The sequence below is a fragment of the Bufo bufo genome, chromosome 1 (assembly GCF_905171765.1).
Source record: "Bufo bufo chromosome 1, aBufBuf1.1, whole genome shotgun sequence".
In the NCBI taxonomy this organism is placed as follows: Eukaryota; Metazoa; Chordata; class Amphibia; order Anura; family Bufonidae; genus Bufo; species Bufo bufo.
In genome coordinates, this window is record NC_053389.1 from 314,348,766 (window position 1) to 314,372,839 (window position 24,074).

At 45.2% G+C, this 24,074-nt stretch overlaps 1 protein-coding gene across 2 annotated transcripts in view; it reads right to left on the bottom strand.

The window, feature by feature from the left end:
• RELL2 (RELT like 2) overlaps positions 1-23,298 on the bottom strand; it is a 119,232-nt gene extending 95,934 nt beyond the window's left edge. The window contains exon 1 of one of the 2 annotated variants that reach the window (XM_040441165.1): positions 22,941-23,298. The gene's annotated coding sequence lies outside the window, so the exon portion shown is untranslated. Of the gene's footprint in view, positions 1-20,319; positions 20,410-22,940 lie in introns of those variants that run through there. The other variant, XM_040441173.1, reaches the window with a different exon arrangement.
• Between the last annotated feature and the right edge of the window lie 776 nt (positions 23,299-24,074).

Sequence of the window (24,074 nt, forward strand, 5' to 3'; positions counted from 1 at the left end):
CACATTTTTGTACCATAGTTTGTAAACGCTATAACTTTTGCGCAAACCAATAAATATACACTTATTGGATTTTTTTTTTTATCAAAGACATGTAGCACAATAAATTCTGACACAAACTTGTATAGAAATGTAATTATATTTGAACTATTTAACCAGAGAAAGTTAAAAATACACTTTTTCTGAGAAAAATGCAGTCTATTTTGATTAATATCAGAAAAACTAAAAATCTCAGCAGCAATCAAATACCACCAAAAGAAAGCTGTATTTGTGAGACGAAAAGGAGGTAAAATTCATTTGGGTGCCAAGTTGCATGACCGAGCAATAAACCGTTAAAGTTGTGAAGTGCCGATTTGTAAAAAAGGGCCTGGTCACTAGGGGGTATAAACCTGTGGTCCTAAAGTGGTTAAAAAATATGATTATTGTTTTTTTTTTTCTTAAATACTGTACTAAATTGTGCCATCTGTCCTGCGCCCCTGTTTTCTAAAAGTATCCTAAGGGCTACTTGAATGGGTACAGGGCTAAACCCTTGAAGGATGGGTAACCAATAAACTCCAAAAAGGAAATTTATTAAAGGGATGTTGCCATCAGGGACATTTATGGCGTACTGCTAGGATATGGATCCATGGATTTCTGCGCAGTGCAACACCATTGACTATCATTACAAAAAATGTCATGCGTCAACACCCTTTTTGTTGCACGCAGGGGCGTACCTATAGGGGAAGCGGAGGCTTTGTGGCCCAGACCCACAAGGGGCCCCCTCAGGAGGAATACCAAAAGATTTTACTGTCAGGGTCCCCTCAAAAGTATTACACAATGACATTATATACCGGGCCTTGTCTGAGAGCTCAATCTTGACTAGCCACAGGAGTGGGGTTTGCACGCGAGTTGAGGGGCCCGTTCAAAAATTTGCTGTGGGGCCCAGTCAATTGTAGTTACGCCACTGAAGCTGGTGGTGGATGCACCAAAGTTATGTAGAGGCCATCTAAAATGCCGTCTTAATAAATGAACCCCACAAAGTTTTGGGGTTTAAAATATTAAACAAAACAATTCCCAAATCTATATTATTTAACCTTGAACTCTTTCCACTACCCCAATATGTCTTGTGAAACTGTGGTGTTGGTCTTAGCCAGTCAGTTTTATTCCTCCTAAATGTCCTTTTAGGCTACTTTCACATTAGCAGTGTCCGGCAGATTGTTCCGACAGGGCAACACCTGCTGGATCCGTACTAACGATTGCATACTTGTGCCGCCGGAAGTCCGCTTCGGCCCCATTCCCTATGATGGGGAAAGCCGGAGATCCGGCCGAAGCACAGCAAACATGCCGAGCATGCTGCGTTTTTTGTCTGGCTGCCTCTCGACATGTTTGCCTTTCTACGGCTGGATCTCTGGCTGTCCCCATCATAGTGAATGGTGCCGGAGCAGACTTCCGGCAGCACACATGGACTAGCGTTAGTACGGATTCCCTGCCGGACACTGCTAACGCTAATGTGAAAGTAGCCTTAAACTGGTTGCCTGACTACATATGGGAGTAGTCTAGGGTGTAGTCCTAACTAGGTAATGAACTGAGCATTACTAACCTAAAAGGTCCAGCCTGCTGCTCTGGTTCTCCTGGGTGGGCTCTGCTTACCCAGGTGCAGTGTTCAAATCATGTGAACAACACCGAACTGGTCTCAGCAATGATGCTTTGCATCTTCTTTTTTCACAGGCAATGTACTAAAAGAAGCTCTGTAACTGACAAAGGGATATGAGCCCTCATACATTGCTCTAAAGACAGACCAATCTTGCAAGGAGATATTATGAGGAAACTGTGCAGTTAGTGACCACGCCCCAGCCCCACAATCACCCTCTGTGGCAATACTCGGTCATTTTTGCACCCTCCTGCTGACTTCCTTTCCTGCTCCTTGTTTGGTTTGTCATTCATTATTGATGACCTGCTTCTAAAAAAAATTTTGTTATAGAGTGCATTTACATGTGTTATGTAAATTTTTGGGTTAATAAAATCTATGACCAACCCGTACTCATAAAACAAATATTTATGTGTTCATTTTTTGGGGTTAGTGAATTACTCTCCTAGGTCTTGTGCCCATTCTCTTGTTGTGCCAAATCAAGGAAACAGGACCTTGCACATTTAGCCATCTATTTCCCATTGCTTATACAGTGCCAACATATTCTACAGCATTGTACAGAAATGGTCACCACTCACTACCCCTAATGGGGCGTTCCTCTCTAATGCACTATAGGACAAATAATTCCATGGGATGCCAGTTAACCTATTAGTCTGGTGATCTTCTTTGCCTCAACTCCTGTCATGTACTCATTTGTCTGCACTTCAGCGGAGAATCCAGCCGCTCTGCCGCAGCTATGGTAATTAAACCTGCTGACAGTGGGGCTGGTTGGCCTATCAGGGAGCAGAGACGCTGGATTAATCATGCCCGATGCAGGAGTCACATGCTTATAACATAGTTTATAAGTCTGAAAAAAGACATCCGTCCATCCAGTTCAGTCTATTATCCTGCAAGTTGATCCAGAGGAAGGCAAAAAAAAAAAAAACTTGAGATAGAAGCCATTTTTCCTCACTTTAGGGGGAAAAAATTCCTTCCCGACTCCAATCAGGCAATCAGAATAACCCCCTGGATCAACGACCCCTCTCTAGTAGCTATAGCCTGTAATATTATTACACTCCAGAAATACATCCAGGCCCCTCTTGAACTCTTTTAGTGAATTCACCATCACCACCTCCTCAGGGAGAGAGTTATATATTCTCACTGCTCTTACCATAAAGAATCTTCTTCTATGTTTGTGAACAAACCTTTCCTCTAGATGCAGAGGACGTCCTCCACCTTCTCGGTTCTCACCTCACATGCTTAGTTTCTTTGCCTCTGACTTCTGAATTGTTATCTGACATGAATTCCTGGTATTAACCATTTTCTGGTATTGTACTACGCTTTGGTAACATTACTCTGTGGTTTTTGAGCTTGGCTTGCTTTGCTTTGTTTTGGTATGCTGACTCTGCCTGTGTTGTCTACCTTAGGCTCTGTCTCGATATGTTTTATTTCCTTTTAAGTCCACTACATTTAGCTAGACCAGGGACTGTAGACAAGGGGGACTGCCATTTAGGGCGGTTCGTCCAAGTAGGTAGGGACAATGGTGTGGTTAGACACTAGGGGTGCACCCTTCGTGACATGCACGACCAAAGATCTCTTAGCAGTGCAGCCGTTGTACTGAAAGGGTCGCAGCATGTCACAAATTGAATACAAATTGGATGACAACCCAAGTTTTAAGTTATAACAGTGGACATACTGGTTGTCGCCCAAGTCTCCCAGAAACAAATGAAACACCAGAATAAACTATTTAGCAACTTGGCAGAACAGTGGCACTAAGCAAAAATATTGTATATAATATTGTCATTTTTAGCTACTCTGGCCAATGTAAAGTACCCACCCACCGTGCACAAATTCAAGATGACACAGAAAACACAGAGATGCAGCTTTGGAGTAATGTACACAATTTAGTCAGCGGGAAAGGAAGACAGAGACATGTTTATGTATAAGGTATGTGAGACAATGAGAGACTGAGAGACAATGTGAATAAAGAACAGCCTCCCACCCAATTGTCAATGGTAGCAACCCAATGTGTCTAACTGCATCAGGAAGACCAGCTCTGGAGAACAAACTGCTTAGTGAAAAACTTGTGCAGACTAGGAAACAGAAATATACATGAGTATATATAAGGGTTGGTTTATACACGGAGATGTGACTCTGTATATAATACTAACTCCAATGACATAAAATTCTTATTTGAAGTGGTTTTCCAGGATTACTATGGTTGTGATACCATATGGTCATGTAGTTGCTTACCTCATGTACATATTCCCTATGTTTTTTTGGACTCTCCTGACCATGTAACCCGGTCACTCCAGGTTCTTTAAATTCTCTATGTAGCACTTCCTTTTACTGTATCCAACCAAACCCATGATGCACTTCTCCTTTCTCTGCCAGAGCTCCGGAAAAATGCTTTAAAGAGGACCTTTCACCAGAATAAAACATCTAAACTAACTATACAGACATGTAGAGCGGCGCCCTGGGATCTCCCTGCACTTACTGTTATACCTGGGCGCCGCTCCGTTCTCCCGTTATAGCCTCCGGTATCTTCATAGTTAGGCTCCACCCAGGGGAACCTGCCGGCGTCTCATTCTCCCATGCTGTAGCGCTGGCCAATCGCAGCGCTCAGCTCATAGCCTGAGAGAAAAAAAAGCCTCTCAGGCTATGAGCTGAGCGCTGCGATTGGCCAGCGCTACAGCATGGGAGAATGAGACGCCGGCAGGTTCCCCTGGGTGGAGCCTAACTATGAAGATACCGGAGGCTATAACGGGAGATCGGAGCGGCGCCCGGGTATAACAGTAAGTGCAGGGAGATCCCAGGGCGCCGCTCTACATGTCTGTATAGTTAGTTTAGATGTTTTATTCTAGTGAAAGGTCCTCTTTAAAGGAAATAATTTCTTCTGATTTATTTTTGTTAGACCAATGCCTAATTGCCACATCAGTGTTCGGTCAGCGATTTCCATCAGTGATTTTAAGCCAAAACCAGGTGCGGCTCTAAACACAGAACAGGTGCAGATCTTTCCCTTATACCTTATGTCTGTGGAGGCTCCACTCCTGGTTTTGTCTCACAATCACTGATGGAAATCACTGACCAAAACACTGACGTATGAATGAGGCTGATTTGATGACACTGAATATGTCCACATCTCCACAAGTCATTTACTGTTTGCAACGCTGTGTGTCCTGAGTTTGGCTGCTGCGGCAGGCACCGCGCTACCAGAGTGCCGCCTCCTCCTCTGTAATCTGGACTGGACCGCTCCAAAGCTCTATGGGAGGCATGTGGAGAGGCAGGCAGGGACTAAGGGGTTCATGACAGGAGACAGAGGCTGGGGCAGGGCCTGACACTGCAGGCCTAAGGCATAGGTGCTGTGTGGCCTAGTGGACTGGAGAGCATTACATATATTGACACTACGAAGGGGACCAAGGAGCATTACAGGGGGGATGGGCGAGCATTATATATACTTTCACTACAAGGGGGAGCATTATATATACTGGCACTACATGGGGTAGCATTATATATAGTGACACTACAGGGGGCATTTTTTACATACTGGCATTATAGGGGGCCATGTTACAATGGGCACTACAGGGGGCATTATACATACTGGAACTACAGGGGGAATTATAATACTGAGGGAACTACAGTGGGCCATTATACATTCTGGAACTACAGTACTGGGGGCAGTATATGGGGGCACTACAGAAGGCAATATACATACTACACTACAGTGGGACTCATAATACAGGGGGCTTTACATGCAAGTTAAAAACTGCAGGGGGGGCAATAGAACTACAAAAGGCACTGCAGAGGGCACTATAAATACTGGAGGCACCATGGTGGCATTATTATTGGGTACAATATGTAAGGCATTATATAAATGTGTTCTGCCAAATGACTTAGCTCTGCTAGGTCTATAACAGGACACGATTATAACTGTACTTACTGTATCTTCTTGCATGTGAGTATGTCCTATACTTTATACTGATTAGGAATATGATGTGTATCATGCACGGGTCACCGTCTATGCAAAGGGCACAAAAATGTGTGATCACACCACACAGGAGATGTCAGAATGCACATAAACCAAGATGATTTTATAGAAAAAGAAAATGATATCTTCCCACCCTACAAAAGGAAGAAACAGGGAAGACCACTTCAATCTCCAGAATATTTCTGCATCCTGTCTCAATTGTTTCTCTTGAGTCATTTCCCAGCCTTGTCCCCTTTAACACTGATGTCTCTAGGGCAGACCTGGGCAAACTACGGCCCGCGGGCCGTATACGGCCCGGCGGACCTTTTAATCCGGCCCCCGGGCGGAGCCAGAGGCGTGCCAAGCAACGATACCCCTCCTCCGCGAATGAAGAGGACTTCCGACTCGGCGTGCTGCGTGTGGCATGGCGCGGTGGCAGGGAGGCAGCGTCAGCGGCAGTACTGTCTAGGTAAGACACAGCAGGGGGGGGGTGCCTCGTGCGAGCCGTACCCGGGACCCGGCCGGCCGCAATTATTCCCTTCTCTGTAACAGCGCAGCGCCCGCGGCTCTCATAGTATCGGCTGTGACTGTCTGACACTGACAGTCACAGAGCCGACAAGCATGAAGCTGCGGCCGCCTCCCCCTGTGCTGTGTGTAGTCAGTGTGACTAACACATGGCTGATCATCTCTGAGCATTACGTTTCTAAAGGCAAGGGGGGGGGGAGGGGTGTGTACTATTGTAAGGGGGGGGGGGTGTTCTGTATATGATGGGGGGGCCGGGGGGGTGTTCTGTATATGAGGGGGCCTTCTGTATTCTGGGGGGATTCTTCTGTATTCTGGGGGATCTGTATTGTGGGGGGGGGGGTGTTCTGTATATGAGGGGGCCTTCTGTATTCTGGGGGGATTCTTCTGTATTCTGTATTCTGGGGGATCTGTATTGTGGGGGGGGGGGGTGTTCTGTATTTTAGGGGGGTTTGAACTGTAGGGGTGGGTCTGTATTGTAGGGGGGTTCTGTAGGGGGGTCTGTATTGTAGGGAGGGGTCTGCACTAGGGTTGTCCCGATACCAGTATCGGTATCGGGACCGATACCGAGTATTAGCGGGAGTACTCGTACTCCCGCTAATACCCCCGATACTTCCCCCCAATCCCCCCCCCGCCGCAGCCGAAACCGCCGCCGCCAACAACGACGCCGCCGCTACAACGTTAATCACCGCGGCGCGGGGAACATTACAGACAGCTTTCGTTTGAACAGCTGTTTTCCCCCGCTGCGCATAGACACTCCCCCTTGGACGGATCTGTCCAATCGCGAGCAAGGGGGAGTGTCTATGCGCAGCGGGGAAAACAGCTGTTCAAACGAACGCTGTCTGTAATATTCCCCGCCGCGGTGATTAGGTACAGTAGGTACGGGGGACAATGGCTGGATTCACAGGGGGACAATGGCTGGATTCACAGGGGGACAATGGCTGGATTCACAGGGGGACAATGGCTGGATTCACAGGGGGACAATGGCTGGATTCACAGGGGGACAATGGCTGTATTCACAGGGGACAATGGCTGGATTCACAGGGGACAATGGCTGGATTCCCAGGGGACAATGGCTGGATTCCCAGGGGACAATGGCTGGATTCACAGGGGACAATTGCTGGATTCACAGGGGACAATTGCTGGATTCACAGGGGACAATGGCTGGATTCACAGGGGACAATTGCTGGATTCACAGGGGACAATTGCTGGATTCACAGGGGACAATTGCTGGATTCACAGGGGGACAATGGCTGGACTACCCCTTTAAGATTTGGAGTGTCTTTGCATTATGTCTTGAGAATGCTAAGAACCTCTTTCCAACAGTAAATGAAACTCAAAATGTGTTTGAGTGAACGTGATTGTAAATTTTCACTAATATGAGTCACAAATAGTGAAAAATGTTCATTGTTTTGGGAAATTTTGTTTAATAAATTTAAATTTTTTTCTTGTAAGGCAACCTCACTTTTTCATTGTTTAACTATAACAAGTACTCGTACCAGTTGTCCAACAATGATATTTACTGCTTTTTATAAAGAAATACAATTGATTTTATGCAGTATTGAGTTTAGCCTTTTGGCCCGGCCCTCCAAAATATTTTCAGTTTCTCATGTGGCCCCATCGAAAAAATAATTGCCCACCCCTGCTCTAGGGGGTAACTTATAACGCAGATTTTCATTATGCTCTATAATAGAAACACTTTACAAGAGAATTCATTTCTCTGTTCCCAGACAATTTCTGGAAAGATGATATACATGAGCTATAGACAATTTTTTTTTTATTGCTGATGTTAGGTGTCTGGGTTAGGTGCCACCTAAGGCATAGTTCTCACATCTACTCATGGATGTTGAACTCCGGATTAGGCCTTCATGCACATGAATTGTTTTTTGGTCAGCATTCAATCTGAATTTTTTTACGGATCGCACAAGGACCCATTAACTTGTATGGGGCCCCAAAAATGCAGACACCACACGGATGACATTGCATATACGCATCTGTGTGGCCATTCTGAAAATTATAGAACATGTCCTATTCTTGACCGTTTTGCGGACAAGAATAGACATTTCTGTAATAGGGACCTAAGATAGTGCAGGATGCACATGGCCGGTATCTGTATTTTGATACATATGGTCAGCCTTAGGCCTCATGCACACAAATAGGACAGGAATAGGCATTTCTATTATGGGCGACATCCGTGTTTTGCGGATACGAAATTTGCGGACCGCAAAACACAGCGCAGTCGTGTGCATGAGGCTTTAGGGAGAGCTTATGCACACACAGTACAGTACTGGTGAACTTTAGGCTAGGTTCACACCTGAGCGTTTTACAGCGCGTTCCTACGCGCTGTAAAACGCTCAACATGCAAAAACCAATGTTTCCCTATGGGCATGGTTCTCACCTGAGCGTTTTACACCACGTACGAACGCGCTGTAAAACGCCCTACGCCCCAAGAAGTACAGGAGCTTCTTTGGGGCGTATTGTCACGCGTATTGTGTCAGTTTTTCATTGGATGCCTCTTCGGTTAATCACACAAACGCGCGTACTACGCGCGTTTCCAAAATACAAAAACGCCCCAAAATACGCCTCAAAAACGCCTGTAAAAAGCGCTTATCGAATACGCTCAGGTGTGAACCCAGCCTTATACTGTTCTTGTTTTTGACCAAACAAGTTCGAGATGCTAAACATAGTAGAAGTATGAATGGAAGGTGTATGTTTTGCCTCTGTTGTGGCTTCAGTCCTGGTTTCGTCTAAAAGAACATGCATTAATATGGTAACTGCATAAACAGCCTATCACGGTCGGCGTGGCTATCACATACGTGACACAGAGGGAGGGAACGAGGAAGGCCCTGCCCAAGTGAGAGGGAAGGTGGTAACCCCTGACTCACCTTGCGGCTGGCACCTGGCTGCCCTGACGTCCCTAGACGGGTTCCTCACCCGTACGCCGATCACGTGCCTAAAGCCCTGGCTTTCCCTGAGCTGAGCCCTAGATAGTGAACAGGGCGGTGGGAACACTAGTCCGCACCACTAGCTCTAAGGGAAAACACCAAGGGGAGGACAGACAACACAGACTCAACATATAATCCCAGGTGGGAGACAACAGGAGACAACAATAAGCCCAACAGGGATCCGGAGGGTAGCACTCTGGAACGACAACCAGGATTCACAACTCCAGTGGGTCAGTATAGATGTCCAGGCAGGAAGCTCTATAACTGGCAACTAGAGAAGTGTGAGGGGAGAATATAAGGAGGTTGGTAGTGGCAGACAAGAAACAGCTGAGGAGGAGAAGCTACGATCCCTGAGTGAGACAAAAAGGATAGCAAGGCAAACACAGAAAACAATCACTAAGAAACAACGTGATCTTTAGATATAGAGCGCACAGCCACCCGCTGCGACTTCCTGACCCCGGGTATAACGGAGTCAGACGTGGCTCTTGATACCCTCGTGACAGTACCCCCCCTTTCACGAGGGGCCTCCGGACACTCAGGACCAGGTCTCTCCGGATGAGAGGCATGGAAAGTCTGAATTAACCTGTTGGCGTTTACCTCTGACGCTGGAACCCACATTCTTTCCTCGGGACCGTAACCCCTCCAATGCACCAGATACTGGAGAGAGCGGCGGACCCGACGAGAATCAACAATTCTGGCTATTTGAAACTCCAGATTACCAGCCACAATAACAGGAGGAGGTGGCAGCGGCGATGGTTCTAGAGGTGGAACATACTTCTTGAGTAACGATTTATGGAAGACGTTATGGATCTTAAAAGTCTGAGGTAGCTCCAGGCGAAAAGCCACAGGGTTAATGACGGCTACTATTTTATAGGGACCAATGAACCTAGGACCCAGTTTCCAAGAAGGAACCTTCAACTTAATATTCCTAGTAGACAACCACACATAGTCATTCACTCCTAGGTCCGGACCTGGCGACCGTTTCTTATCGGCCATGCATTTATATTTACCACTCATCTTTTTCAAGTTAACTTGCACCTTCTGCCATACCGATGAAAGAGATGAAGAAAACCTTTCCTCTTCGGGAACCCCAGAAGACCCCCCCTCTTTGAAAGTACAAAATTGGGGATGAAAACCGTATGCACCAAGGAATGGTGACTTGCCAGTGGACTCCTGATAATGATTATTTATGGCAAACTCAGCTAACGGTAAATATGATGACCACAACTCTTGGTTTTCAGACACAAAACACCTTAAATATGTTTCTAGGTTTTGGTTGGTACGCTCAGTCTGTCCATTCGACTGAGGATGGAAAGCTGAAGAAAAGGACAAGTGAACCCCCAAATGGGAACAAAAAGCTTTCCAAAACTTAGAAATAAACTGGGTTCCCCGATCCGAAACCACATCGGAAGGGACCCCGTGAAGCTTCACGATTTCACTGATAAAAACCTGAGCAAGAGTTTTAGCATTAGGAAGTGCGGGTAGCGCAATAAAGTGTACCATTTTGCTAAACCTGTCTACTACTACCAAGATAACTGTTTTACCCGCCGACAACGGTAAGTCAGTGATGAAATACATTGACAGATGTGTCCATGGCCTATTGGGGATGAAAAGTGGCAATAAAGACCCTGCTGGACGTGTATGAGAGACTTTCGCGCGTGCACAAGTAGAACAAGTAGACACGAAATCCATTACATCCTGACGCAACCTTGGCCACCAAAAACGACGAGATAATAGCTCCAAGGTTGCTTTACTACCCGGGTGTCCAGCAAGTGCCGAATTATGATGTTCTTTTAATAATTCAAGACGCAGGTTTAACTGTACAAACAATTTCTCTGAGGGGCAAGAGGCCGGGGCGTCCCCCTGAGCCTCTAACACCTTTCCCTCTAGAACAGAGTGTACAGCAGAGACAACCACTCCTCTTTGTAAAATAGGTACCGGATCACAAACATTACCCCCTCCAGGGAAACTACGAGATAATGCGTCTGCCTTGGTATTTTTTGCCCCAGGACGATAGGTGATTACAAAGTTAAATCTGGTAAAGAATAGCGACCACCTAGCTTGTCTAGGGGTGAGACGCTTAGCCGCTTCTAGGTACAGAAGGTTTTTGTGATCTGTAATCACCGTGACGGGGTGGATTGCTCCCTCTAAGAAGTGACGCCACTCTTCAAGCGCCAGTTTAATCGCCAACAGTTCCCTATTTCCAATATCATAATTCTTCTCTGCAGAAGATAATTTTTTGGAAAAGAAAGCGCAAGGACGCCATTTGCCAGGAGACGGACCCTGAGACAATACAGCTCCCACTCCCACCTCTGACGCATCTACCTCGACAATAAAAGGCTGGGAGACATCAGGTTGAATTAGAACAAGTGCCGAGGTAAACCTCTCCTTTAGAGAGGAAAATGCATCTTTAGCGGCGTCAGACCATTTGGAAAAATCCGTCCCCTTCCTAGTCATGTCGGTAAGGGGTTTAACGATCACTGAATAATTTTTAATGAACTTTCTATAGAAATTAGCAAACCCAAAAACCGTTGTAGGGCTTTAAGGTTCTCAGGAAGATCCCAATCTAAAATTGCCTGGACCTTCCTAGGATCCATGCGGAAACCTGAAGCAGATAATAGATATCCCAGGAACTGTAATTCCTGAACGGCGAAGACACATTTTTCAATTTTCGCATATAATTTATTCGTCCGTAGGACCTGCAGTACTTGCCTGACATGCACCTCATGTGTTTTCAGATCAGCCGAATAAATTAAGATATCATCTAGGTATATGACTACAAACCTGCCGATGAGATGACTAAAAATATCATTAACGAAATGTTGGAAGACAGCAGGGGCATTGGTCAGACCGAAAGGCATAACTAGATTTTCATAATGCCCCTCAGGGGTGTTAAAAGCTGTCTTCCACTCATCCCCTTCCTTGATACGAATCAGATTGTAGGCCCCCCTAAGATCAAGTTTGGAGAACCACTTAGCACCCGCAATCTGATTAAAAAGGTCAGGAATGAGAGGAAGAGGGTATGGGTCACGGATGGTTATCTGGTTTAACTCACGGAAATCTAAGCAAGGACGCAGGCCCCCATCTTTCTTTTTAACAAAGAAAAACCCTGCAGCCACGGGTGAAGAAGAGGGTCTGATGTGTCCCTTAGCCAGACTCTCGGAGATATAATCTTTCATGGCTTGTCTCTCGGGACCCGAAAGATTATACAACCTGGACTTGGGTAATTTTGCCCCGGGAATCAGGTTAACCGGGCAATCATAAGGACGATGAGGTGGTAGCTTCTGACAACCCTTTTCAGAAAAAACGTCCTCAAAGTCCGAAATAAATGTAGGTAGGGAAGCTATGGAGGCGATTAAGCAATTGTTATTTAAGCAATTCTCTCTGCAATGCTCACTCCACTCCAATATCTCCCTGGCCTGCCAATTCACCACTGGATTGTGCGCTACCAACCAGGGAAGACCCAATACCACCGGAGAGGGAAGGCCCTCCAGAACGTAACATGAAAGACACTCATTATGGTGGTCCCCTACCCGAAGGTGTAAATTATGAACAATGTGGGTGAGGTTTCTCTGAGACAGAGGAGCAGAATCTATAGCGAATACGGGAATAGGTCTCTGCAGCGTACAGAGAGACAAACCCATAGTGCGGGCAAAATGGGCATCAATCAAGTTTACCCCTGCTCCACTGTCTAGAAAAAAAGAAATAGACTCCGTCTTAACACCAAAAACAATGACCGCTGGTAACACAAATTGAGATGTTCATATGGAGGAAACGTATACCCCCCGGCTGACATCCTCCGCACAGCCCGGGGTTAGTAGTTTTCCGACGGTCTTTTGTTTTTGAGAAAGGAGGGACAGACATTAATGAAATGACCCTTCCCCCCACAGAAAAAACAAGCCCCCCCCCTACAGCGAACCTCGGGAGGACGGACCTGACGAGAAGTTCCGCCTAGCTGCATAGGCTCATCTAAGTCAGTACAGGCTGACTGTTGCTTGGGAGAGGTAACCAATTGCTCAGGAATTTTCGATCTCTCCCTAAGACGTCTATCTATTCTGATAGAGAGGGACATAACAGCATCAAGGGAAAGGGGGGTCTCATACAGCGCCAGTGCATCCTTAACCCTTTCAGATAACCCAGAGCAGAACTGACTCCTGAGAGCCAGGTCGTTCCACTGAGTATCCGTAGCCCACCTACGGAACTCTGAGCAATATTCCTCTGCTGACCGATCTCCCTGTAGGAGTCTCCGTAACTTCGACTCAGCCAGGGCGACTCGGTCAGGGTCATCATATATGAGATCCAAAGCCCCAAAAAATCCCTCCACTGACCGAAGAGCCTGAGAACCAGGGGGTAACGAGAACGCCCAGGATTGCGGATCCCCCTGAAGCAGGGAAATGACAATCCCTACCCGCTGTTCTTCATGACCTGAGGAGTAAGGGCGCAACTTAAAATATAATTTGCAGGCCTCACGGAACGTCGCAAATTTGTCCCTTCCCCCAGAAAATCTGTCAGGAAGAGCAACCTTGGGTTCTGTAACAACCTGGTTACCCATAGCAACCGCTGGGGGTGCGGTCTGCTGCATTTGCTGCTGTTGTTGGAGAACAGACGCCTTCAATCCTGCCACCTCCAAAGACAGGCTTTGAAGCTGTTCTGCCAAGGCATCAATAGGATCCATATTGGATTCTAAGTAGAGAAAAAAAAACAACAAATAAAAAATTATCTATTTTTTTTTTCTCAAAAAGTAATGGCCAGTTATAATATCACGGTCGGCGTGGCTATCACATACGTGACACAGAGGGAGGGAACGAGGAAGGCCCTGCCCAAGTGAGAGGGAAGGTGGTGACCCCTGACTCACCTTGCGGCTGGCACCTGGCTGCCCTGATGTCCCTAGACGGGTTCCTCACCCGTACGCCGAACACGTGCCTAAAGCCCGGGCTTTCCCTGAGCTGAGCCCTAGATAGTGAACAGGGCGGTGGGAACACTAGTCCGCACCACTAGCTCTAAGGGAAAACACCAAGGGGAGGACAGACAACACAGACTCAACATATAATCCCAGGTGGGCGACAACAGGAGACAACAATAAGCCCAACAGGGATCCGGAGGGTAGCACTCTGGAACGACAACCAGGATTCACAACTCCAGTGGGTCAGTATAGATGTCCAGGCAGGAAGCTCTATAACTGGCAACTAGAGAAGTGTGAGGGGAGAATATAAGGAGGTTGGGAGTGGCAGACAAGAAACAGCTGAGGAGGAGAAGCTACGGATCCCTGAGTGAGACAAAAAGGATAGCAAGGCAAACACAGAAAACAATCACTAAGAAACAACGTGATCTTTAGATATAGAGCGCGCAGCCACCCGCTGCGACTTCCTGACCCCGGGTATAACGGAGTCAGACGTGGCTCTTGATACCCTCGTGACACAGCCTAAAACCAGGTCCACGTTTTTGATGCGCCTAAAACAAATAGTGGTTACTTTTTCTACCTTTACAATCAACTCCAGGCTATGAATCTCCATGTTACTATGTACATACAGTTACAAGAAAAAGTATGTGAACCCTTTGGAATGATATGGATTTCTGCACAAATTGGTCATAAAATGTGATCTGATCTTCATCTAAGTCACAACAATAGACAATCACAGTCTGCTTAAACTAATAACACACAACTAATTAAATGTTACCATGTTTTTATTGAACACAACATGTAAACATTCACAGTGCAGGTGGAAATAGTATGTGAACCCGTAGACTAATGACATCTCCAAGAACTACTTGGAGTGAGGTGTCAGCCAACTGGAGTCCAATCAATGAGATGAGATTGGAGGTGTTGGTTACAGCTGCCCTGCCCTATAAAAAACACACACCAATTCTGGGTTTGCTTTTCACAAGAAGCATTGCCTGATGTGAATGATGCCTCGCACAAAAGAGCTCTCAGAAGACCTACGTTTAAGAATTGTTGACTTGAATAAAGCTGCAAAGGGTTATAAAAGTATCTCCAAAAGTCTTGCTGTTCATCAGTCCACGGTAAGACAAATTGTCTTGGCTACTCTCCCTAGGAGTGGCTGTCCTGTAAAGATGACTGCAAGAGCACAGCGCAGACTGCTCAATGAGGTGAAGAAGAATCCTAGAGTGTCAGCTAAAGACTTACAAAAGTCTCTGGCATATGCCAACATCCCTGTTAACGAATCTACGATACGTAAAACACTAGACAAGAATGGATTTCATGGGAGGATACCAAAGAGGAAGCCACTGCTGCCAAAAAAACAACACATTGCTGCACGTTTACAGTTTGCACAAGAGCTGGCAAAATATTCTGTGGACAGATGAAACCAAAGTTGAGTTGGTTGGAAGACACACACAACACTATGTGTGGAGAAAAAGAGGCACAGCACACCAACATCAAAAACTCATCCCAACTGTGAGTATAGTGGTTGGGGCATCATGGTTTGGGGCTGCTTTGCTGCGTCAGGGCCTGGATGAATTGCTATCATCTAAGGCAAAATGAATTCCCAAGTTTATCAAGACATTTTGCAGGAGAACTTAAGGCCATCTGTCCACTAGTTGAAACTCAACAGAAGATGGATGTTGCAACAGGACAATGACCCAAAGCACAGAAGTAAATAAACAACAGAATGGCTTAAACAGAAGAAAATATGCCTTCTGGAGTGGCCCAGTCAGAGGCCTGACCTCAACCTGATTGAGATGCCGTGGCATGACCTCAAGAAAGCGATTCACACCAGACATCCCAAGAATATTGCTGAACTGAAACAGTTCTGTAAAAAGGAATGGTCAATAATTACTCCTGACCGTTGTGCACATCTGATCTGCAACTACAGGAAACGTTTGGTTGAAGTTATTGCTGCCAAAGGAGGTTCAACCGGTTATTAAATCCAAGGGTTCACATACTTTTTCTACCTGCACTGTGAATGTTTACATGGTGTATTCAATAAAAACATGGTAACATTTAATTCTTTGTGTGTTATTAGTTTAAGCAGACCGTGATTGTCTATTGTTGTGACTTAGATGAAGATCAGATCACATTTTATGACCAATTTGTGCAGAAATCCATATCTTTCCAAAGGGTTCACATACTTTTTCTTGCAACTGTATGTGAAGTCACCCTCTGTTATACAGAAGTAATATCAATACACATCAGAAAACTACAAACCTTTGCATGATTCCAGGAAAGATGCTCATAGGTGCTAGGTATGTAGATTAAAGGGGTTTTCCCTTCTCAGACAATGGGGGCATATCGCTAGGATATGCCCCCATTGTCTGATAGGTGCGGGTCCCACCGCCGGGACCCACACCTACAATGAGAACGGAGTGTTGAAATGAACGGAGGGCGCACTGTGCATGCGCAGCTGCCCTCCATTCATTTCTGACCCATAGAAATGAATGGGAGCATGGGCCGCGCATGCGCAGTGCGCTCCCATTCACTTCTATGGGAGCAGCGCTTGGTGGTGGACGGACCCCGGGAAATCTGGGGTGCTCCAGCCACAGTGCTCCCTGCTTCGTTCTCGTTGTATGTGCGGGTCCCAGCGGTGGGACCCGCACCTATCAGACAATGGGGGCATATCCTAGTGATATGCCCCCATTGTCTGAGATGGGAATACCCCTTAAAAACCTTTTTTGGTGCTTTCAAGAAAGGGATGTTGGCGGGCAGAACGTTGGCTCCCTATTAGAAGATATTATCCAACCAATAATAGTAATGGAAACACTACCCTACAAATCCCTTTAAAAACAGGGTGGAGCTCTTTTGACATTTTCTCTGCACAGTGCTGCATCCAGTTCAGTCACTGTACAAAGAACATTAACTAATTCGAGCAAAGTATATGGGGTGCAGTACCTACAAATTGCTGGGCTCCTTGAGCGCACCAGAGGGAATTATTCTTGGGGCCCAACCACCATAGTATCAATAAAGTCTAACAGGCTTTGATTCATAGAAACAGACCCTAGTGGCAAGTTACTGGCTCCAAAGGAAGCGTCAAATGGATTTGTTTCTGCTGGACTTTTGGGGTCTGCTATGGTATCAGGGCCTTGGCCCACCAGTGCATCCTCTGGTGGTCCAGTCTGAAGCTTAAGGGACATATCCATTCTGCTGCATCTTTCTACTTACCACAGCTCAGGAGGCCTGTCTTTTTTGCTGCAGCTCTCTCCCTATCAGGGATGAAACTGGGCACGTGCGGCCATGTCAGTGAGCAGGACAAAGAAATAATAAGAAAGAAAAAACAGCAGGTGGCGCCATACAGATACATTTATTGAATAACTCAGTGGCTATGCAAAATTTTTAATTATATGCAATTACAAAAGAATTGAGATCCAGGTGCTGTTTTGAAATCTGTAGAATATTTTTCATGGGACAACCCCTCTAACTGGCTGATAAGATAACAAAAGATAAGTTAGAGGTTAGATACATGGCGAAGCTATATTTATAAAAGACCACTGCATCATAACATAGGTCAAGAAAGCTTAAAGGGGTTCTGCACTTTGTTTTAACTGATGATCTATCCTCTGGATAGATCATCAGCTTCTGATCGGTGGGGGTCCGACACCCGGGACCCCCACCGATCAGCTGTTTGAGAAGGCAGCGGCGCTCCAGTAGCGCCGCGGCCTTCTCACTGTTTACCGCCGGCCCACTGACGCCACGAAGAGTATCAACTAGCGTGGGCGCGGCTAAGCTCCATTCAAGTGAACAGAGCTTAGCCCCGCCCACGCTAGTTGATACTAGTCGTGACGTCAGTGGGCCGGCGGTAAACAGTGAGAAGGCCGTGGCGCTACTGGAGCGCTGCTGCCTTCTCAAACAGCTGATCGGCGGGGGTCCCAGGTGTCGGACCCCTGCCGATCAGAAGCTGATGATCTTATCCAGAGGATAGATCATCAGTTAAAACAAAGTGCAGAACCCCTTTAAAAGTTCAGCATGGTGATACACATTCCTAGCAAAAATACAGAAGTGTATTGGGTAAAAACATAACAAAACATATCCATAGCACAAAATACAGGATTCTACACACAAGACCATTCAAGTTTAGGGATAAGCGAATCAACTTCGGATGAAACATCCGAAGTCGATTCGCATTAAACTTCGTTTGAATACTGTACCTATATGAAACAATTCAATGTTTAGCACACTGTGCATTTTACTCTGAAGCTCTGCCTCTTGGGTACTTGTTATTGGACAAAGGTTCTAATAATTTTTTACATAAACTCAGAAAAATAGTGGCCTATCTGCATATTAATACGATAATATATACTAAATTCTCATTATATAAATACACAAGAAAAAACAATCAAAGAATAAAAATATCTCCAATTCTTCAGAAAAAGTGCACAAATGGTCTTAGTTTCTGAACCTTTCCGATTCTTAGTGAACTCGTAATTGCTCTTTAATTCAATATTACAGATCATGTGTCATTACAGTTACAGATTATACTGGGGGTTTTATAAATAATTAAAGAAATAGCACTTCTAATAACAAGAATTCCAGGAACCATTTGAAAAATTGATTTGATAACTACAAATCTAATGGCAATTTTTGTGGATAACACTATTTTTAAAGGTGTGCTCCCATCTTAGACATTCTCGGCAGCTCCACAGGATAGATGGTTTCCCCAGCTCTGGCCCAAGCACTTATCTCCAGGACGGCGGTCCCCTGACCTACAGCCACTATGAAAAGAGGCCTTCTTTATTCACTTCTAGGAAGATTCCTGGCTGACCATGCTTGTGTGCCTGTTTTCAGAACTGTGCAGTAACGTATGGCCTCTCATAGTAAAACATCATTTGATTAAATAAATCACAATTTTCTGTGACAATACATAGATCAAAGAGTGTACCCCATGTCTATCTAGTGGCTAGGGGATAACGTTTAAATCACTGCGGTCCAACCACTGGGGCCCCAATGATCACAAGAACAGCGTTTGAGCACACTGCTGCTCCACCTATCTCTATGAGACCCTGTGGTGTAGATTTATCAAAAGTAGTGTAAAGGAAGTCTGGCTTAGTTGTCCATTGCAACCAATCAGATTCCATCTTTCATTTTTGGAGCTCCATGAGAGGAGCACTATGGGGTCGGTCATTGTTTCTACTAGGGGCACTAAATAGAGGCATTTAGTACTGTTATTATGGAACACTGCTCTACTGGGGGCTCTAATAGGGGGTATTTTTGCACTGGCACACAGAAGGGGGCATTTTTTGCGCTGGGACACATTATAAAGAGGTATTTTTTTGCACTGGCACACATTATGAGAGTAGTTTTTGTGCTTGTGCACATTATAAGAGGTTATTTTTTGTACTAGCACGCATTATAAGGGGGTATATTTTGTATTGAAAACATAAGTGGGTATTTTTGTACTAGCACACATTAGGGGGCTGTTTTCTACTGGCACACATTTTACGGGGAAGTGTTACTACTGGAGGACTATGGGGAACATGATGACTAGCATGTGCACAATGGTGGCATTATTATTATTACTAAAAGAGATGGCTGAAAAAATCCTGATGGCAGTTTGGTCTAAATGGAGAAGATGAGGAAAGAGAATATCTACATCAGAGAAAAGATCACGGAATGTAAGAGGCATGTGGGGCTGTATTACCCTGTATGTTTTGTAGAACTGTATGTAATATTTTTAACAGTAGGGCAGGAGGGAAGGGGTTAGGTTTAGAATTTGGCATGGGGGGGGGGGTGATGTTTCAAATTTCGCCTCAGGCATCAGAAAGACTAGGTGAACCCTGCCCCTTGCCACAAAGCACTGAGATTAGGGGGGCCCAAGCTGAACTTTTGCGCCAGGGCCCGTGAGCCTTTAGCTATGCTCCTGATTGGCAGCCTAAATCGTGTACAGTCCAGGAGTTTCTTCTCTCAGCATTTGTCCTCCTGTCTACAAACCACAATATATTACCTGTCCGACAGGTTTTTAAAGAGTTTTTAAACCTCCTCCAGCACAGAGTCAAAGACCGTAACCTAATCTTTCGGAAATGCTCAGATCCGGACCTGCTGCAGAAGGGTAAAAAATATATTCAGCAATTGTCCTCTATGTACACGCAGCGTCCTTCACACCAGAGCTTAATATCACGAGTGACCTTGACTGCATCTCTGCATTATTCTGTCTCACCCTGCCTAATTCATTTAACCAGCTCAATACTTCATCATTACTCAGGTGCTTGCTGCAGTTAGACCAGTGACATGTGCTGAGCTTCTGCAGATCTGCACAGAACATGTCATGTCTTCTTCAGCATGCACACACTCTACTGCAGTTATTAATTGTCAGATCTTGGCGCCGATATCTTACCTGGACACCTGAGAGCAAAGATGTCTCTTGTCACCGGTCTCCCAGCAGCACAACTGCATCCATCGTTCTAAGGACCAATTTGAGAAGGTTCCATCTAAACTCCACAGCAGATCTCATACCTCCTGAAGGGTCACATAGCTGAGAGCAGTATCTGTGGCAGCTGCAGGCCTGCTGGCAGAACCCCTCCTCTTTCTCTCCCGCCTTCCTCGTGTCTGTCTCTACCAGTCTCAGAAAGCTCATTTAGCACCCATGGGAAACACAGATCATCTGCTCAGCACCATGGATGGTCAGGGTGAACGTGTGCACATGTGACCAAATCCCAGATTTACACATAAAGAGATGCACGTCCTTGTATAAAGGGACTGTGCTGCCTTCATAATAGACGCTGGGTAGTGACTGGTCACATTATTTTTGGTATTGAAGTGCACTGTATCATTTAACAATATCCTCTATTCACACTGCTGTAAATATATAGTGGATAGACACTTCATCAAATCACAGCACTGCTGGCACAGTTGGCACTGCTATATGAGGTTTACTCCATGTGATCCATAGCTGCAAACATTATCCTGCAACCTGCAAGGACCCTTTATCACTGAGCAGTAGAAGCCAGAACCAAAGTGCGTTACAGAGAAGCAATGCACACAACGGAAAAAAATGTTTTATGTATAGTAAAAGAAAACCTGTGCAATGAACACACCTTTCTCTAACCTTAAGGCCTCTTGCACATGACCGTATGGCTTTTTCAGTATTTTGCAGTCTGAAAAAAACAGATCCACAAAAAATACGTATGACGTCCGTGTCCATTCCGTTTTTTGCAGAACGGAACAGTTGGCCCCTGATAGAACAGTACTATCCTTGTCCGTTATACGAACAATAATAGGACATGTTCTATCTTTGAACGGAACAGAAAAACGGAAATGGAAGGCATATGGAATACCTTTCGGGTTTTTTTTGCGGATCCATTGAAATGAATGGTTCCGCATACGGAACGCAAAAAAGGGAACGGAGACAGATTAAAAAAAAACGTTCGTGTGCAAGAGGCCTAAAGGTGATCTTCAGGATTTGATGGCTGTCCTTGGGATTGACCGTAAATGTTTGATAGGTGGTGGTCTGATCTACAGAACCCGTTGCGAATTACATAATGAAAGGGGCCACGATAATTATACAAGCTGCAGTACCACGAACTACCACTAGTAATGATGAGGCACTGTGGATATGTTAACAAAAAAGAGAAAGCAAAACTTGCAGACGACAAAAAAAGGCAAAGTTAAACGGGTTATCCGAGACAAAAAAAGTCCCCCACATGCCCGTCAGATTGGTTCTGGTGCTGTATTTATGTAATGAGCTTGTTATGGTGCGTGTAATGGGCATGGTTCTGGTCCTGTATTTATGTAAGGACCTTGGTTTTGGTCCTGTGTTTATGTAATGGGCTTGGTATGGCACTACTACAACTACTACTACTACTAGTGCATCTTAAATAGCACACTGCGCATATCCTATCGGTGTGTCATTCTTTTCTCCATAAAGTTATTACATTTGAAAATTGATATTACTAATTTAGTGAATTTAAATCCCTATAATGGTTGCAGAGGTGTGTGTGTGTGTGTGTGTGTCGGGGGGGGGGGAAGGGGGAGTGCCAAAAAGGCTTCTTGCACAGAGCGCCACGTAACCTAAGGCTGACCCTTCTTATCATCTAACTACAGAATAGTTTTAATCTAGGCCCAACCCGGTCATTTCATAAAACTTTTGACATGTCATAGTAACGTGAGATGTTTTGATCAATGGGGGTGAGGGTGCTGAGAACTCCACCAAATGTTAAAACGAAGGTGCAAAAGCGCTCAGCTGAGTAATCTGCCTTCTTGGCTCTCATCAACTATGAGGGAAATGTATCAGAAATTGTGTAAAGGAAAACTGGCTTAGTTGCCCATAGCAACCAGATTCCCCCTTTCCTTTTCCAGAGCTCCTTTGGAAATGTTGTAATCTGCAATACAAGAGTATAACAAGGTACGGTACCTCGTGGTAAAACATGTTCTTTCTTACAATAGTGCCCTGTGTACGACACATGAAGCTGTCGGAAAAGAAATTCCTGAAAAATGCACCAAAAAATAACGCAACAACGCCATGTTTTTAACCTTTCAAAGACTGAGACAGAAAAACCTGAACAAACTGAAACATGTGCCTCACGCGCTTTGTGCCAGGTTGGAATCGTGCCACACAGGCACAACTCTCACGTGTAAAATGAAGGTACACTCTCTGCGCATTTCATATTCCCATATCCGTTACAGGTCAAGCGCTTCTGCTTTGCAAATTGATTCATGACTGATCTACAATCGGGACACAGGACAAATCGATTTGTTGTGTTGGCGTTTCATTTTTGACTAATGAGAGTCTATGTACACCACAGCTAGGAAAACCTGCGTCTCAGCAGATTGTCTTCCTCATCTCCAATACTGAAATACTGATCCCATCCTATACCATTATTACTATACGTGTATATAAAACAAATACATTTACTGCCGCAGTAATATTTGGACCCCCCCCCCCCCCCATGATGTACCAATGTTGACAATCTTCATACATACAGTACAGCAGGCACTAGGTGCCAGTTACATTCTTACCAGGTCAGATGAGCTGCAGAGGAGGCAGTGGATGAATCTCCAGCTCCTTGTTTGGATGTTTCCTTGTGCTGAGGCTCCTTGAGATGAGCAGGCATCAGAGAGAAGATCAAGCTTGAGAATATTTTCTTTCCAAACACAAGGCTCTGTCCTGCAGCCATGTCAGGGGTGATGCAGCTCACATTACACATCAAGGGGCATTTTCCTCTTCTTCTATAGTTAGTTATAGGTCCAGGGCTCAGTGAGGAGTGCAGTCTCTATACACACCCCTGCACTGGCATGTGCACATGGAGCTATATCCACTGACCTCAGGGTCCCAGTACATCTCCCTGTAGGCAGACTTGCTGTGCTGGGAGCAGGATGTGGGGATTACGGTGGGTTCAGCCTGTGGAGAGATGAAATTATTCCTCTGACTGTAAAAGAATTGACAGTATTTTCCTAGCAATAGAGGGCTCTAGTGACACCTAGTGGGTACATAGGAATATGCAAGAATAGTATCATCCCAAACTAATGGTAATAGTTCATATATTCTTCTGAAAGCCGGGTTTCAACAAATTTTCGGGGAAAAATTGGTCTGCGTTAAGCATTTGTAAAGGATATAAAAAATGCAGCCAGGTAGAGAACTTAAAACTAATATGTTTTTTCCAAATAAATTTTATGTGTTGGGGAGTTTTAGCTGTGAAAATACTCACAATGCTGGGGAGGCTCGTTCCTGTTGCGGCCTGCTGTTGGCTACTCCCCAACCCCCGGTGGGTGTGCCGGCATAAGAAGCAATGTAGGTGCCAGGGAGCGAGGTAAGTACTATCTGTGTGAAGGGCCTATTATAGCTTTTGGATAACCACTTTAATGTTCAGTTTCATATAAAATCGTGACTCAATCAATGCATTTAACAATGAGGGAGCTGTAATTCTTCAGTGTCTAACGTGATTTTGATGACTTTAGAGAAGAGTTTCTTGGCAAGTATTTATCAATGGGTCAGTTGTAGATTCTTATTGGCTAGTAGATGTCATGTGATCTTAATGACATCATTAAAGGGCTCTCCCTTTAGTACATCTGGGGGGTATCCCAAAGTGGATTGGCTCATTGAGTCACATTGCAGCGTACTCAAGTTGTGTTTAATAGTGTTCCTGGGTGTTG